Source organism: Photinus pyralis, unplaced genomic scaffold (assembly GCF_008802855.1).
Source record: "Photinus pyralis isolate 1611_PpyrPB1 unplaced genomic scaffold, Ppyr1.3 Ppyr1.4_LG10, whole genome shotgun sequence".
In the NCBI taxonomy this organism is placed as follows: domain Eukaryota; kingdom Metazoa; phylum Arthropoda; class Insecta; order Coleoptera; family Lampyridae; genus Photinus; species Photinus pyralis.
This window is the reverse complement of record NW_022170250.1, coordinates 9998746-10012997: the sequence shown is the minus strand read 5'-3', so window position 1 is coordinate 10012997 and position 14252 is coordinate 9998746. Positions and strand designations below refer to the sequence as shown.

At 37.7% G+C, this 14252-nt stretch overlaps 1 protein-coding gene across 4 annotated transcripts in view; it reads left to right on the top strand.

Annotated features, from left to right (window-relative positions):
• Nucleotides 1-14252, top strand: part of LOC116162064 (probable cation-transporting ATPase 13A3) — a 280669-nt gene that overhangs the window by 175613 nt on the left and 90804 nt on the right. The window lies entirely within an intron of this gene.

Sequence of the window (14252 nt, the reverse complement as noted above, 5' to 3'; positions counted from 1 at the left end):
GTTCCAAGATTGGGCTACTAGTTCAAAAGTTACAGCCCTTTGAATTTTTTTTCGAAATTGGTTTCTAGTCTATAACTTTTGATTGAGAAGTCTGATCGAAAAAGTACGAATTGTTTTGGATTCTATGCACCAAAATTAATAAGAAAAAGTGTTTTCCCGAGAAATTTTGGTGTAGTCGATTTTTGGTAAAAAAGGAAGGTTATACACTGCCTTTTTTTGAGCCCCGAAAAAAAAATTGTCTCAGATCGACCCGGAAAAAAATTTTCTTATAGAATGTGGCCTGTAGAATCCATAATTTCAAACAGTTCCAAGATTGGGCTACTGGTTCAAAAGTTACAGCCCTTTGAATTTTTTTTCGAAATTGGTTTCTAGTCTATAACCTTTGATTGAGAAGTCTGATCGAAAAAGTACGAATTGTTTTGGATTCTACGCACCAAAATTAATAAGAAAAAGTGTTTTTCCGAGAAATTTTGGTGTAGTCGATTTTTGGTAAAAAAGGAAGGTTGTACACTGCCTTTTTTTGAGGCCCGCAAAAAAAATTGTCTCAGATCGACCCGGAAAAAAAATTTTCTTATAGAATGTGGCCTGTAGAATCCATAATTTCAAACAGTTCCAAGATTGGGGTACTAGTTCAAAAGTTACAGCCCTTTGAATTTTTTTTCGAAATTGGTTTCTAGTCTATAACTTTTGATTGAGAAGTCTGATCGAAAAAATACGAATTGTTTTGGATTCTACGCACCAAAATTAATAAGAAAAAGTGTTTTCCCGAGAAATTTTGGTGTAGTCGATTTTTGGTAAAAAGGAAGGTTATACACTGCCTTTTTTTAGTCCCGCAAAAAAAATTGTCTCAGATCGACCCGGAAAAAAATTTTTCTTATACAATGTGGCCTGTAGAATCCATAATTTCAAACAGTTCCAAGATTGGGCTACTAGTTCAAAAGTTACAGCCCTTTGAATTTTTTTTCGAAATTGGTTTGTAGTCTATAACTTTTGATTGAGAAGTCTGATCGAAAAAGTACGAATTGTTTTGGATTCTACGCACCAAAATTAATAAGAAAATGTGTTTTCCCGAGAAATTTTGGTGCAGTCGATTTTTGGTAAAAAAGGAAGGTTGTACACTGCCTTTTTTTGAGGCCTTCAAAAAAAATTGTCTCAGATCGACCGGAAAAAAATATTTTCTTATAGAATGTGGCCTGTAGAATCCATAATTTCAAACAGTTCCAAGATTGGGCTACTAGTTCAAAAGTTACAGCCGTTTGAATTTTTTTTCGAAATTGGTTTCTAGTCTATAACTTTGGATTGAGAAGTCTAATCGAAAAAGTACGAATTGTTTTGGATTCTACGCACCAAAATTGATAAGAATAAGTGTTTTCCCGAGAAATTTTGGTGCAGTCGATTTTTGGTAAAAAAGGAAGGTAATAACAGCCTTTTTTTGGGCCCCGAAAAAAATATTGTCCCAGATCGATCCGGAAAAAAATTTTTCTTATAGAATGTGGCCTGTAGAATCCATAATTTCAAACAGTTCCACGATTGGGCTACTAGTTCTAAAGTTACAGCCCTTTGAATTTTTTTTCGAAGTTGGTTTCTAGTCTATAACTTTGGATTGAGAGGTCTGATCGAAAAAGTACGAATTGTTTTGGATACGCACCAAAGTTAATAAGAAAAAGTGTTTTCCCGAGAAATTTTGGAGTTGTCGATTTTTGGTAAAAAAGGTATAGTATTCAAATACTATGCGAAGTATTCGAATACTGATTGTGAATACTATTTGTGAAAGTATGTGAGTTACAAATACAAATACTGCTTCCATAAAAGTATTTAATTACAAAGCATTTGAATACTAAAAAGTATTTACAAAATCGAATTCTGCCCAGGTCTGCAACTAGGAATAAAATCGTGCTAAGCTACCTGACCACTATCAACCTAGCGACCAGCTTAGTGGAAAGCCACATCTTTTATGCAATCTTCATTTACAATGAGTCACTTTTCATCTTCTACATTTGTTTCTCGACAATTATACACGCGATCTCCACATAATCTTTAATGAACCTTTACAGCATCTCTACAAACAACCCTACGAAATGTGCACGTAGTTCTTCGAGAATCTCTTAAAATTGGTAGGTGCCATAGTTTCTATAGAACTTCTTCTAAAGGCATAAGTGCACATATTATGCTTTTCGCTCCAGTTATTACCGCTACTGCTTAATTAGAATTTTCGACACGTCCTTTTCTCCACAATGATTATCGTTAGTAAAGACAAAGACGTGCGTACAAATCATTGCCTCGAAACTTGCCCCCGCTGATTATCCGTCCAATTAGTATGACAAAAGTCTCAACTGTAGTCACGCTATGTTTTCCATTCACCATCAAATAATAACCTGTAAACCTGTCTTTCCCCAAATAGTGTCTAACAAACGTTTCGGATAATTAGAGGGTGGCGAATAGGCAATTTGTATCGGCACGCTAAGTGAGGGGTTTGTTTCATTGTACTGTACATATTGTCCTGTTATTATCTTCACCCCACGTATAACGCCCTACAGCCATTAAGTGAATTGATACGTTTTTATTTCCCGTATTTTTTCTTCGTTAAAATTGCATTAGTATCGTATATGCACGACAAACTTTCATGTTTCAGACGGAGTAGGCAACTCTCCTATAATTTAATCATAACGGGTTCTTTATTTAATCGGGGTTTATTGTACTTGTTTTGGTAACGCGTATTTAATAATGCTTAAGGGTTGGAAACAGAGTCTTTGAGCTTCCAAGGTGGTGCCAAGTCTTACCGGAGATTTCAATGGATGATACTATCGCTTTTGTGGAAGATGCTCCATAGACGATAGTTTTAGGACTTAAGATTCTGGTGTAGAATCTTTTGGGAAAAGATAATCGGCCTTTTTTTTGGGGGAAATTATAGCACCGGGGGATTTGAGGGTTATGGAATACCCCCCAGCACACAGAAAGGGTCTATTCTCTTTTCCCAAACGCTACCATGACGTATGTCATTAAACCTCCCTTTGCTGGGGGGTATTCCATACCCCCCAGACCCCCCGGTAGTATGATTTCCTCCAACATATTTAGGAAAATGAGTACGCTTGTGATGTTTGCAGGAAGTGCGGTCAAATTTTTCTTTTCTGGAACGTATTCCACACACGAGATTTGTAATTACTCAACAATTTGGGGGAGAATGCAACAATGGGAGAATTAATGACAAATGTCATTGTAGCTTTTGGTAAAATATAATCGATTCCAAAGGGGTTTCTAGAATCTTTACGTAATACACAGTTACCTAGAGCTTTTAAGAGCCTCAGTCTTTAAGGGTGTTTGAAAGCCAAAACACTATTAAGAAGCTCCTACAATTTTTTAATTGTTTTTGAAAACTTTTACGGGTTTTAGAAGGCCTTATAAACCTTTAACGGTAACGGTGACCCAAAGGACTTCAGAACTCTTCTGAAAACCTTAAGTTGATTTCTTGAAAGTGCTTAAGAGTCTTCGAAAATGAGTTTGTGCAGGTTGAGGAGCCTTTAAAGTTACTGACCTTTGAGGGTGTTAAGGATATTGAAGTGTTCAGTACTCAGGTTTTTCAGAGTTTCTGCAAATTGGACCTTAATGGGCCTTTAAGACCATTGAAAACACTTTACAAGGTCTTGGCTCTCTAAAAGATTGCAAGAGCAACTTTATAGCCCTTGAAAGCACCTAACAAGCCTTAAAGATTCCCAGTTTAAGAGATTTGCTTTAATGAGCTTAGGTTTCTGTATCACTTAAAAACCGCTGATGATCGAAAACCGCGTTCAAGAGCCCTGAGGCAGTCTAAAGGGTCTTCCGTTGGCCCTTAAGAGTGTTTCAAGGACCTTAAAATGTCTTCTCATCAGCTTTAGAAACCCTCACAAACTTTTAGAAACTCGTAAGAGTCGAGCCTTTGGGTTACATATTGATCTTGAAAGGTTCTTAATCTGTACAGCAATAAACTCTAAGGAAAATTTAAGAACCTTAGACCTTAAGGGTGTTTTAAGGTCCATAAAAGGTATTCTTAGCAGTTTTAGAAACCCACAAACGTTTAGAAAACTGTGAGGGTCGAGTCTTTAGGTAATTTATTCATCTTTGAGGGCCATTAATCTATAAAGTAACAAACCCTAAAGAACTTTTAAGGAACTTAGTCCTTAAGGGTGTTTGAGGGCCCTTGGAAACCCTCACAAGGGTTTAAGAACCTATAAGGGTAAAACCGTATTAATCTTTGAGGGTTCAGCAATAAACTCGCAGAATCTTTTAAAGCCTTACTCCTTAAGGGAGTTTTAAAGTTCTTAAAAGGGAAATTTAGACACTCTCACGAACTAGTAAGGGTAGAGCCTTTGGGTTACTTTTTAATTTTTCAGCGCCTTAATCTGTTCAGTAATAAATACCTTTAAGAACCTTAGTCCTTAAGTGTGTTTTAAGGTCCTAATAAGATCTTCTTAGCATCTGTACAGTTCTCGCAAACGTTTAATAACCTATAAGAGTCGAGTCTTTACTTATTAACCTTTAAGGGTCCTCAGTTTGTACAGCAATTAACTCTAAAAACCTTATAGAGCCTTAGTTCTTAAGGGTGTTTTAAGTGCCTTCTTAGCAGCTTTAGAAACTGTAGGGGTAGATCTTTTAAGTTGCTTATTAATCTTCGAGGGTCCTTAATCTGTATACCAATAAACTGTAAAGAACCTTTAAGAGCCTTAGTACTTAAGAGTGTTTAAAGGTTCTGAAAATCTCTTAGCAGCTTTTTGAGACTCACACAAACGTTTGAGAAACTGTAAGGGTCGGGTCTCTAGATTACTTATTCACTTTTGGAGGTTCACAATCTGTATAGCAATAAAGTTTAAAGAACCTTTAGGGCCTTAGCCCTTAATGGTGTTTAAGCTTTTGAAGCTCTCACCTACTAAAGGCCTTTTCATTATTTAAGGTTTGTCAGTGTTTCAAATGCTTTAAAAAGCTTCAGTAACTTTGAATCCTTCTAAACGGGATTTGACAGAATTTTTCAAAAATCTCCAAGAGTTTTTATGATCTTTGGTACACAATTAGAAATTCGTTTCCCAGTTGTCGATAGTCTTGGGGAAACTCAAGTGTTCATAAGGATTTCGTATTGTTTAAAAATAGGTTTGTCACGTGTTTTTACGAATCTGAGTGTTAATTTGTAGAATAAAACTTTGTTAAAATAAAGCAATTAAATTTTGTGTTAAAATCATGTTCAGTGACAAATAATGGGGTGACAGTTTCATTTATTTTGATAAGTGGTAGCTCCGAAATTCCGGTTATGCGATGGGAAGGGTCGCCGCTCGGGAATTTACCATTACAACTAACGTAAGCGCTCTAGTTGCACCTGTCGGGTAATTGGCACGTAAAATCTGGTCGAGTCATTCGCCATCTTCGCATAGTCTAAAAGAGAGAGAGAATTAACGAGATCCGATTAAGTCACTAAACGGGTAAAGGACCGAAAATTGCGATTTAAACGTTATGGATGAGAAATCATCTAGAAAAAGGGATATGAGGTGACAGTAACAGCTACTTATTTAAATACAGACAGAATCAGCGCGATCATTTATTCGCTAGAATCGCATTAAGCTATCGCAGAGTAAGACCATTTTTTTTATTTAATTAATTCCCACCAGCGCACTATGTCAGGCTTTAAAACGGGCCGAGTGACAACCACAATTTCTCTTGCGATTTGAGCTTGACTACTTTGCTTTTCGAAAACGTTTCTTGTTCGTTAGCGGTTTCAGATGTGTGCCGCATCGATTGGGGGCGAATAATTTACGGAATCTCTTTAGGACTTTCTTACTTACTAAATTAATCTCCACTTTTTGTTACCAAAGGCGATTTATGTACGAACCTATAAAAGTGTGTTATGGCAATAAATCCTCTTTAAGGCTTGACGTATCGGGTCGTCTTTTATGCGTTAGCTTAGCTTCGACACTTTTTCAGGGTTTCGGGGGGGTTGCCCCGTACACGTATTAGCAACAACTCAAATGTAGTAGAGAGGATTATTCCGAACGTCTCTGGGATGTAATACAATTGCTAGTTCTAAATGAATGGAGGAAAGTGCTACAAATTAGATAAATTTAGGATTCAAAGCGTATACGCTATAAGAAGTTGTCTGCCATAAAGAAAACCAGCACGTACGTCGTTGTTTTGGTACAACGAAGGGATCGTTTGGAAAAAGTTCCCTTTCGGGAAGTTTAATCGTCACGCAACATCTTTCTGCGGTTTCATTATTTTAATTGGAAATAAAGGCTACCGGCTAACATCAAAGCACTCAACTTGACTTAATTCTGTGAATTTCTCCAGATTCATCGTAACAAAATTGAAAATGAGAACTTCGCTTACTCTTACACCCTCTAGTTAAACATCCTAATACTAATAACTGCATTATCAATTGTAATGGCTAATTATAAACGTTTTTTAGGTTAGTTATTTTAATATGCATCGAAAACTTATTCTGAATGATCGTCTCACTTATATGCACTACTACATGACATACCCTAATTTCGAATAAATTCATATTGGTCGTTGAAGTTTTAAGAACGCGTACCACAAGTCCACTTTACTTAAAATTGAAATTATGACACATTTTAATCTTTGGCTTTGTTGTTCGATCACTATGACAACCACGCGCTCATATGATTGTTCCCGTCGATACTCGGTGTCCTTAAATTTTACTTTGCGCAACTAAAGGATCCACGATTTCCTTGGCGAACGTATTTGTTACAACCATGATGGGTAGTACCACAATAGTCCTCTGTGAAGTGGTCGTGAGCAAAACCTTTCGCCTTAAGTTTTTATAATAGTGACACCCGAAGGAAATAGGAAGATTTGTTTATTTATATCTACAATCCCCCAGTGCTACGTTCGATGGCATCTTACTTAAAACTGTAATAAGGGCGGTGATACAGGTTTCAGATTTTGAAAATTCAAAGCGTCGTGGGACTACAAAAATAGAGGATTGCAAATTGGTGTTGAATTTTTTTATCGCCAAAGATGGATATTTGTTCGAGTTCATCACAGAACTTCAAAAGATCTGATATTCGGCAATTTCAGGCGATTCTAGAATTAAACGCAGAGATATCACAATTAAAGAGTTCAAAGTAACTATTTGTATAATATTGTCTATATTCTGTTTTTATTACATGTGTTCATAGACGTACCGAACAGGTTACTCAAGTCGAAATATATTGCAACCCAGGATATGTTAAATTCAAACTGTACCAAATGGAAGAGCTACATACGAGTTTAAATCACCGTTCACGCTGTTTTAGTGAGTGTAATTTCGTGAAAATGTATTACAAAGTTATTTATATAAACCGCGCGGTCCATACATAAACAGTTCAGACCCAACTCAAATTCTATTTATGCGCTAAACCAATCAATCAAAACAATTTATGTCCGAATCCGTTTTATGGAAATATTTTGAATAAATCTGTATATAAATTAAATATCGGATCGAAGCGAAATTACAATAATACATTCGGTTAAACTTGGATGGAGCGACGTTAAGCCGATCCGCGCGAGACGTAGACGCACAATTGCGGAAAATGTAAGCGGAAGATGAACCTCCGGTAAAAAAGGCGTTTGTGATTCCTTAGCAAGTAATACGGCACGCACAAAGCGCGTTATCGTTTCGATTTTTATCTTCAGTCCGTTAGTTTTTAGCATTTCTCTCCGTTTCACAACCATTATCACGGTATTGATGTTAACTCATCACGGCCAGTTTTTATAGTATTGTGTATTCAAACAGACGAAGGTGAGAATTTAATTAAACGTTTAAAGTTGTCAAATGTGGGAGATGGTCTACGTGAGACTTCTGACGGGCAAAAAGATGACACTTTCCAATGAAGTCACTAAGTTAGGTTAGACATTATGTGGAAAGATGAGTGAAAATTTGCTCACCGTTCAAAGTTCAAAGATTGCTCATCGTTCGAAGTCCAAAGGTTCGTCGGCATTCAAGTTCCAAAGTTCAAAGGTTGGTTGCCGTTCAAGACAACATTTTGCGGTGTCATTATGTCATTTTTAAGGTAACCAGAGGTCAAAGACCCCACTTTTGGAGTGTCATATTTCATATTAAAGGTTATCAAAAGCTTATTTCTTGCAGTCTCATATTCAATTTTGAATATCGTCAATTTTTTGTGGTGCCATATTTTATTTTTGAATTCAATGACTCCTTTTTGTGGTGTCATATTTTACTGACGAGGATAATGCCCAATTTTTGTGTGCCATATCGGTCAATCCTAACCCAACTCCATGTAAAATCCCATAAGGGGATCCGAATTTTACAGATATTTTATTTAGACGTTGATGGAATCTGTGTTTTTCTTTCCTTTGAAAAAAAGGCCCCCTTCAAGAAAAATTGAAAACTGGATCGCTTTTGGATAAGGTACAACCCTTGATGGTGATTGTATTGTGTAGTATAAAAATGTTCAAAACAATGAAGCTTGTAACTGCCTCGTTATATTACTCCACGTTCAAATCCCTTCTATTTTTGCCCACTTTTTCCCCTGAGCGAATTATAAAGAAAGATCGATATTTGATATTTAATTAAATGTGAAATCCCTAACGCAACTTCGCCGTTTCGCCTAATTCTCGTTGTAATTTTGTTTCAAATTTCATATTTACATATACGCTCCTATACGTCGGGCTTAGACGATTTCGTATGTAAATTGAATCCTGTTTATGTAATCCAGTGAAGACGCGTAATTAGAATATCCTCATTATCGATTTCAACTTACCAATTTCACTAACATACCGGCAACTCGAATTAATATTTAATGCGAGCACTCGGTGCTCAGCCGCCTTGCATTTGCATATAAAACATAATTTACAACTGTTTAATTTCGAATGAAAATGTTAATTTCACCTCAATATCATCAAAGATACTGTTAAACGGTAACAAGATGCAATTTACCCACTTTCGCATGGTATCCGTACACGTTAGGAAGGCGGAAAATTTATTTTGATAAAATTTGTGAAGATGAAATGAAACATAACGAGAAAATTAGTGCGACAACAAATCACGACGAAAAGAAACCTCGAGTGCCTATCTACCCACACAAATTGCCACTTGTCTTTTTCAAAGTGAATACCTTCGAAAAGGGAAATTACGGTACTAATTCCGAATTCGACAACAGAAATTTTACTCGTCCAAAGTTTCGAAGGTAATTAACGGGCGGTTATGAATGCCTTTAAGTCCGAAACTTTTCGCGAGCCGAAAGTTTTCCTCACTCTATAGTTTTTGCGAATGTTAATTAAAGGGCAATTTGTACTCGACGCCAATTAGCCGAATGTGAACGGTTGCGAGGTAATATTGATAAAAGGTCTGAGTAGGTAATAAATCAAATTTATTAACTGAACTTTCTTTGCGTTCTACCGCAACGTCGGCCGAGGATTACATCTCGTTGACGAGGTTATTATTAAACCCCCGCGAAAAAGTTTTACCAACGGCCCATTTGCGACATTCTGGGATGTTTATTTCAACAGCTCGTACGCTTGCAGGCATCGACGCTATTGGTAGTTCCTTTTGGAATCTGCTTAATTAATGAAATTTGTAACCTTCTCAGCATTTCCTTGGAGTCCTCTAAGATAGTACCTAATCAATTAAAGGATTAAAACCCTTCACTCTTTCTCTTCACATGTATGTAAGCGGTAAGTTATGGATAAGTACCAAATTAGTCTCGATGGTAACTGAAGTAATATTTATAGACTTAAACAATCTGTACGGAGTTCTCGTGTATTGTAGATACTTAGACGTTATAAATCTGTAGGGGTATGAAACTATCGACGTGGACTTTGCAGTATTCTTCGAGTTAGGAACTGTTTAACAAAGGTAGGTAGAACTAGAAGCTATATAAACAGCGGGAATTAATTAAACTAGAAATGTCCGATGTAGAAGGTCACATGTGGCAATGCAAAGAAGGCGGCCAATCACGTGCACGATCTTCGCGACCGTCTTTTGACGCCGAAAGTTTTTCTTTCAGAATTGCTCAAAGTTTAAATTTCAATTGCAATTCAATACTTTCATAACAAGCGCCAAACAAAACTTTGTTGAAACGATTCACTTTCCTTAATATCCGAACTTTAACAATCTGAATGTCTTCCTGTTCCCGGCAAATAAGTGCTCTGATAATTGTCTGCCGATCCATAGGAAAAACGTTTCTGGTTTAAGCCCTAACTATTAATAACGAAGTAGGGTTCGTTCTAATGACCCACTCGTATATGTATCGCAGCCTAATTTAGGTTACGCAACACGAAAGTACTTTACAACTAATTCATAGTCATGGGTTGAGTTGCCCTCAGACACAAGACATTCGAAGTGGGTTTATGAATATGCATGCGACGCCAAGGAAAATACAATACGTGCCCAGAGCCGCACAAGCCCTCATCGATCACCATTAATTCCGAATTTGTTATTACTATTACTTCTTCCTCTTCCTCCGGACGCTTCCCGCACGCGACGGCGTTAAAGTCAACACAAAACCTCACATGTTAAGGTGACGCGTAATTACATTAAGATCACAATCGGCCTTCTTTCACGCGCAATTACGCCCAAATATGGATTCGTGAAAATCGGTACGCGATACGAAGAGAAACGGGAGCGCTGGGAAATTATACAAGAGCTATTTAATGATTACCCACATCGTTACGGGGAACATACCCAATTTATTAATGAACTGCACGCGATACCTCAATTAAAACATCAAAGGCGGCCGTTTGGAAGTATTAGGATTTTTACACGTTTTTCGACGTGCTTTATTCGACCCAATGGTGATGTGATGGACTGATTTAATCTACAACTCGTTGAGGAAAATAAGACTCCAACTCCGTCTTTCTGGATCTGTTAGATAGACTAGGGTAAGGAATCTAGCGGATGAAACACCAGAAAGACACAAAAGGCCTCTGGATAACGCTAAAAAATATGGGGGAAAGGGAAAACTATAAGCAATAAACCATTGAGGAAGGAAAGGAAGCGTATAGAAGGTAGGGGGAAAGGCCGGTGTAAAGAGTTTTAGTTTTATAGGTAATGGGCATAAGGATAGGTCCAGAGTAATTGGCTCATCGCCTGGAAAAGTTATTGCAGCCAGTCTGGTGGAAGCGATAATACTATCTCAATGGGGTTTACGTGACCAAAACATCAAAATCACAAATATTATCACGTAGTTTTCGTGGGAATCGCTGGGTGGGAATTTTAAAAACGGTGGTGCGTTTGATTTCTGAGCCTAGCGCGAGTAATTCGTTGGGCTAAATGAATCCGACTCATTCATGATTGAAGATTGACACGTTAACTAATTAGTCTCATTTTGGGCGTGCAAAAAAAAATTTGTAACTGTGGTAGGGATTAGTCCAGGCGAATTAGGGCATTCGGTTTCTGGGCCGCAATTGCGTGGTTCAAAATATAGTAATTTTTTTTCGGGCGTTCCAAGGCAAGCGAACGAGGGCGACTTACAGTTATTTGGTTATTTTGTTAATGATCCGAAATTCTGTGCGGAAAGTGATCAACTGCAAAGGTTTTAATCCCAGGAGTCTTTCTGTAGCCAAAGTTGCCGCAGTTTTCATAGCTCCAGTGACCCCCAGACAGGCGAGTCTCCGCAGCCCGCTTAGCTGCTTCTTGTAGCTTGTTCTGCGCATGGCAGGATACCATACAAGTGCCCCGTTCAGTATTATTGGTCTCACGGCATACTGGAATGCAATGGTTGATTAGCGAGAGTATGTTTCCTCTAAAATGTTTCCTGAGCTGGTTAAATCCAGTTCGCGTACTCGAAAAGTGAGCCCATCAAAGATTGCTCCCTTTCTATTCGTGAATGGAACAACCTCGCCTCTCCATACTGCACGGATCTGTGAAAAGCCGTCTTCGTTGACCTAATGCTCCTGTAAGCATTCTGTGATGGTCCAGTGTCTTCTTATGCACTCACCAGCTCCTCCACAGCTTTTAGAACAAACGATGGTAGGGTGATGGGTCCGTAATTACTTACCTCTCTCTGGGTTGAAGACATTTGCCCTAAGGCCAGAGATGGTCTAAATAAGCTGGCTACTAGTGTTAGAACTTCCTAATGATCCTATATGTTATGAAAGAAAGTCCTTTCTGATTCTCGTTTAGACCATCGGATAGGGTCCGAATGCCCGCGCTGGGCCATGGCCGCAAGCAGGAGGATATTGGTCCCCGTAGACGACAGTCACATTGCTATTTCCAGAAAAGCATCATAAGGGTACTGTGGTTCTAGCATAATTTCTCAGAAGTAGTCGTCAACTCTTTCGTTTGCTGGAGGGTATTTCATATCCAGACCCCCCGGTTCTACGCTCTCTACGGTACGGTGAAGATGGTCTCATAATTATTTCCCAACCACTGTAGTGATTCATGAAAGTCTTGAAGCCTAAACTGTTTGTGAAAAAGTGTGCTACCGGGGAATCTGGGAGTATTGGCCCCAGTAGACGACAATTCCATAAACGATTTGTAAAATAAGTTGCTACCGGGGGGTCTGGGGGTACGGAATATCCCCCAGCACACAAGACAATTCCATTGCCATTTCCAGAATACCAGCATAAGTTAGGAGAGCTCTGTTGAAACCTTGTTCAAAAGGAGCAAAATCATCACGATTCTCTAGCCCATATTGCTCAATTTGCTCCCGTGCATTGTGTCCAGAAGGAGCGTAAAAACGCGCGAACGTTTGGTAATGCGAATAGTGTCACAAAATTTATGGAGTTTAACGAAGCACTCGCTCTGAATTTCGCACGTATACCGGACCGAATGGCTCTGCGATCCAGTTTCCAATTTTCTCTGGGAGGGAGCCTTTTTTATCAAAAGACGCCTGTACCATTTGTAACCTAGATAAAAACACCGATGTAGCGATATATCCAAGCTCCTTCTACATGTTTAAGGGAGGAAAGAAGATTAAAAATGATAAGCTTTCAACTTTACCTCGCATTAACTTCAGCTACCCGGCGAGATACCGTCGAAAGACATCACGAAAGGGCGTTGCTTTTTGTGCCCCATTTTTGCATACATTTACCTACTTCATAAAGTAAGCTTTTTATATTTTCGCATGTTTATTAAAAGCATTTCTTGACGGACTTAAAAAAGGACAAGGTCGAGAAGTCTGGCAAAGGGGATGCATTTCACTTAAATTACTTTTCCGATTGAATGCAGTCGGAGTGTATTAAATATGCGAATTAACGGCGCACTTATTCAAAATGGGAATCTTTGCGCAAAAATCGTGGAAGACTGTGTCGCGATCTTAGCTTTGTACTTTCATTTGCAAACTCTAAGATGGACGTTAATAGATTGGGAAATTGTGGCGGGGCTGTTTTTCCGGTGACCCATCTCAAATGGTCCTATTCCGGTTAATTACAGTAATGGAATCAAATAATATATTCGGGCTGTACTTTACGCACGTTTTTTTATCTCATTTGTTTTGATGTGATTTTAATAAAACTGTAAGATAAGATTTGTCGCTCCACACGGGTTGGGTTAGAGTGTTACTCCCCGCCGGAATAGCTTTGATTTCTTTGGATTCCGTGGTTTTCCTAGATTCGTTGATTTTTTTAATTTATTGGGATCCCTTGCATTTTTATAACCTTTTTGATTCCTTAGATCTTATGCAATCTTCGGATTTTCTGAATTTGTTTGGTTTCGCGTCATTTGCATTCTATACACTCTACGCTTTCGATGCAGGTTATGCGGTTTGGGCGGCATTTGCGTCCCCCGATTCCTGTGCAAGGATGGGATCTATTATTTCCTTTCCATTATATGTATCTTTTTGTATTATCCGCATCCTTTGCATTGTTGGATTGTTTGCATTCTTTGCATTCTTTACATTCTTTACATTCTTTACATTCTTTACATTCTTTACATTCTTTACATTCTTTACATTCTTTACATTCTTTACATTCTTTACATTCTTTACAATCTTTACATTCTTTACATTCTTTACATTCTTTACATTCTTTACATTCTATACCTTCTTTACATTCTTTACATTCTTTGCATTCTTTACATTCTTTACATTGTTTACATTGTTTACATTCTTTACATTCTTTGCATTCTTTACAGTCTTTACATTCTTTACATTCTTTACATCCTTTACATTCTATACCTTCTTTACATTCATTACATTCTTTACATTCTTTACATTCTTTCCATTCTTTGCATTCTTTACATTCTATACCTTCTTTACATTCTTTACATTATTTACATTCTTTACATTCTATACCTTCTTTACATTCTTTACATTCTATACCTTCTTTACATT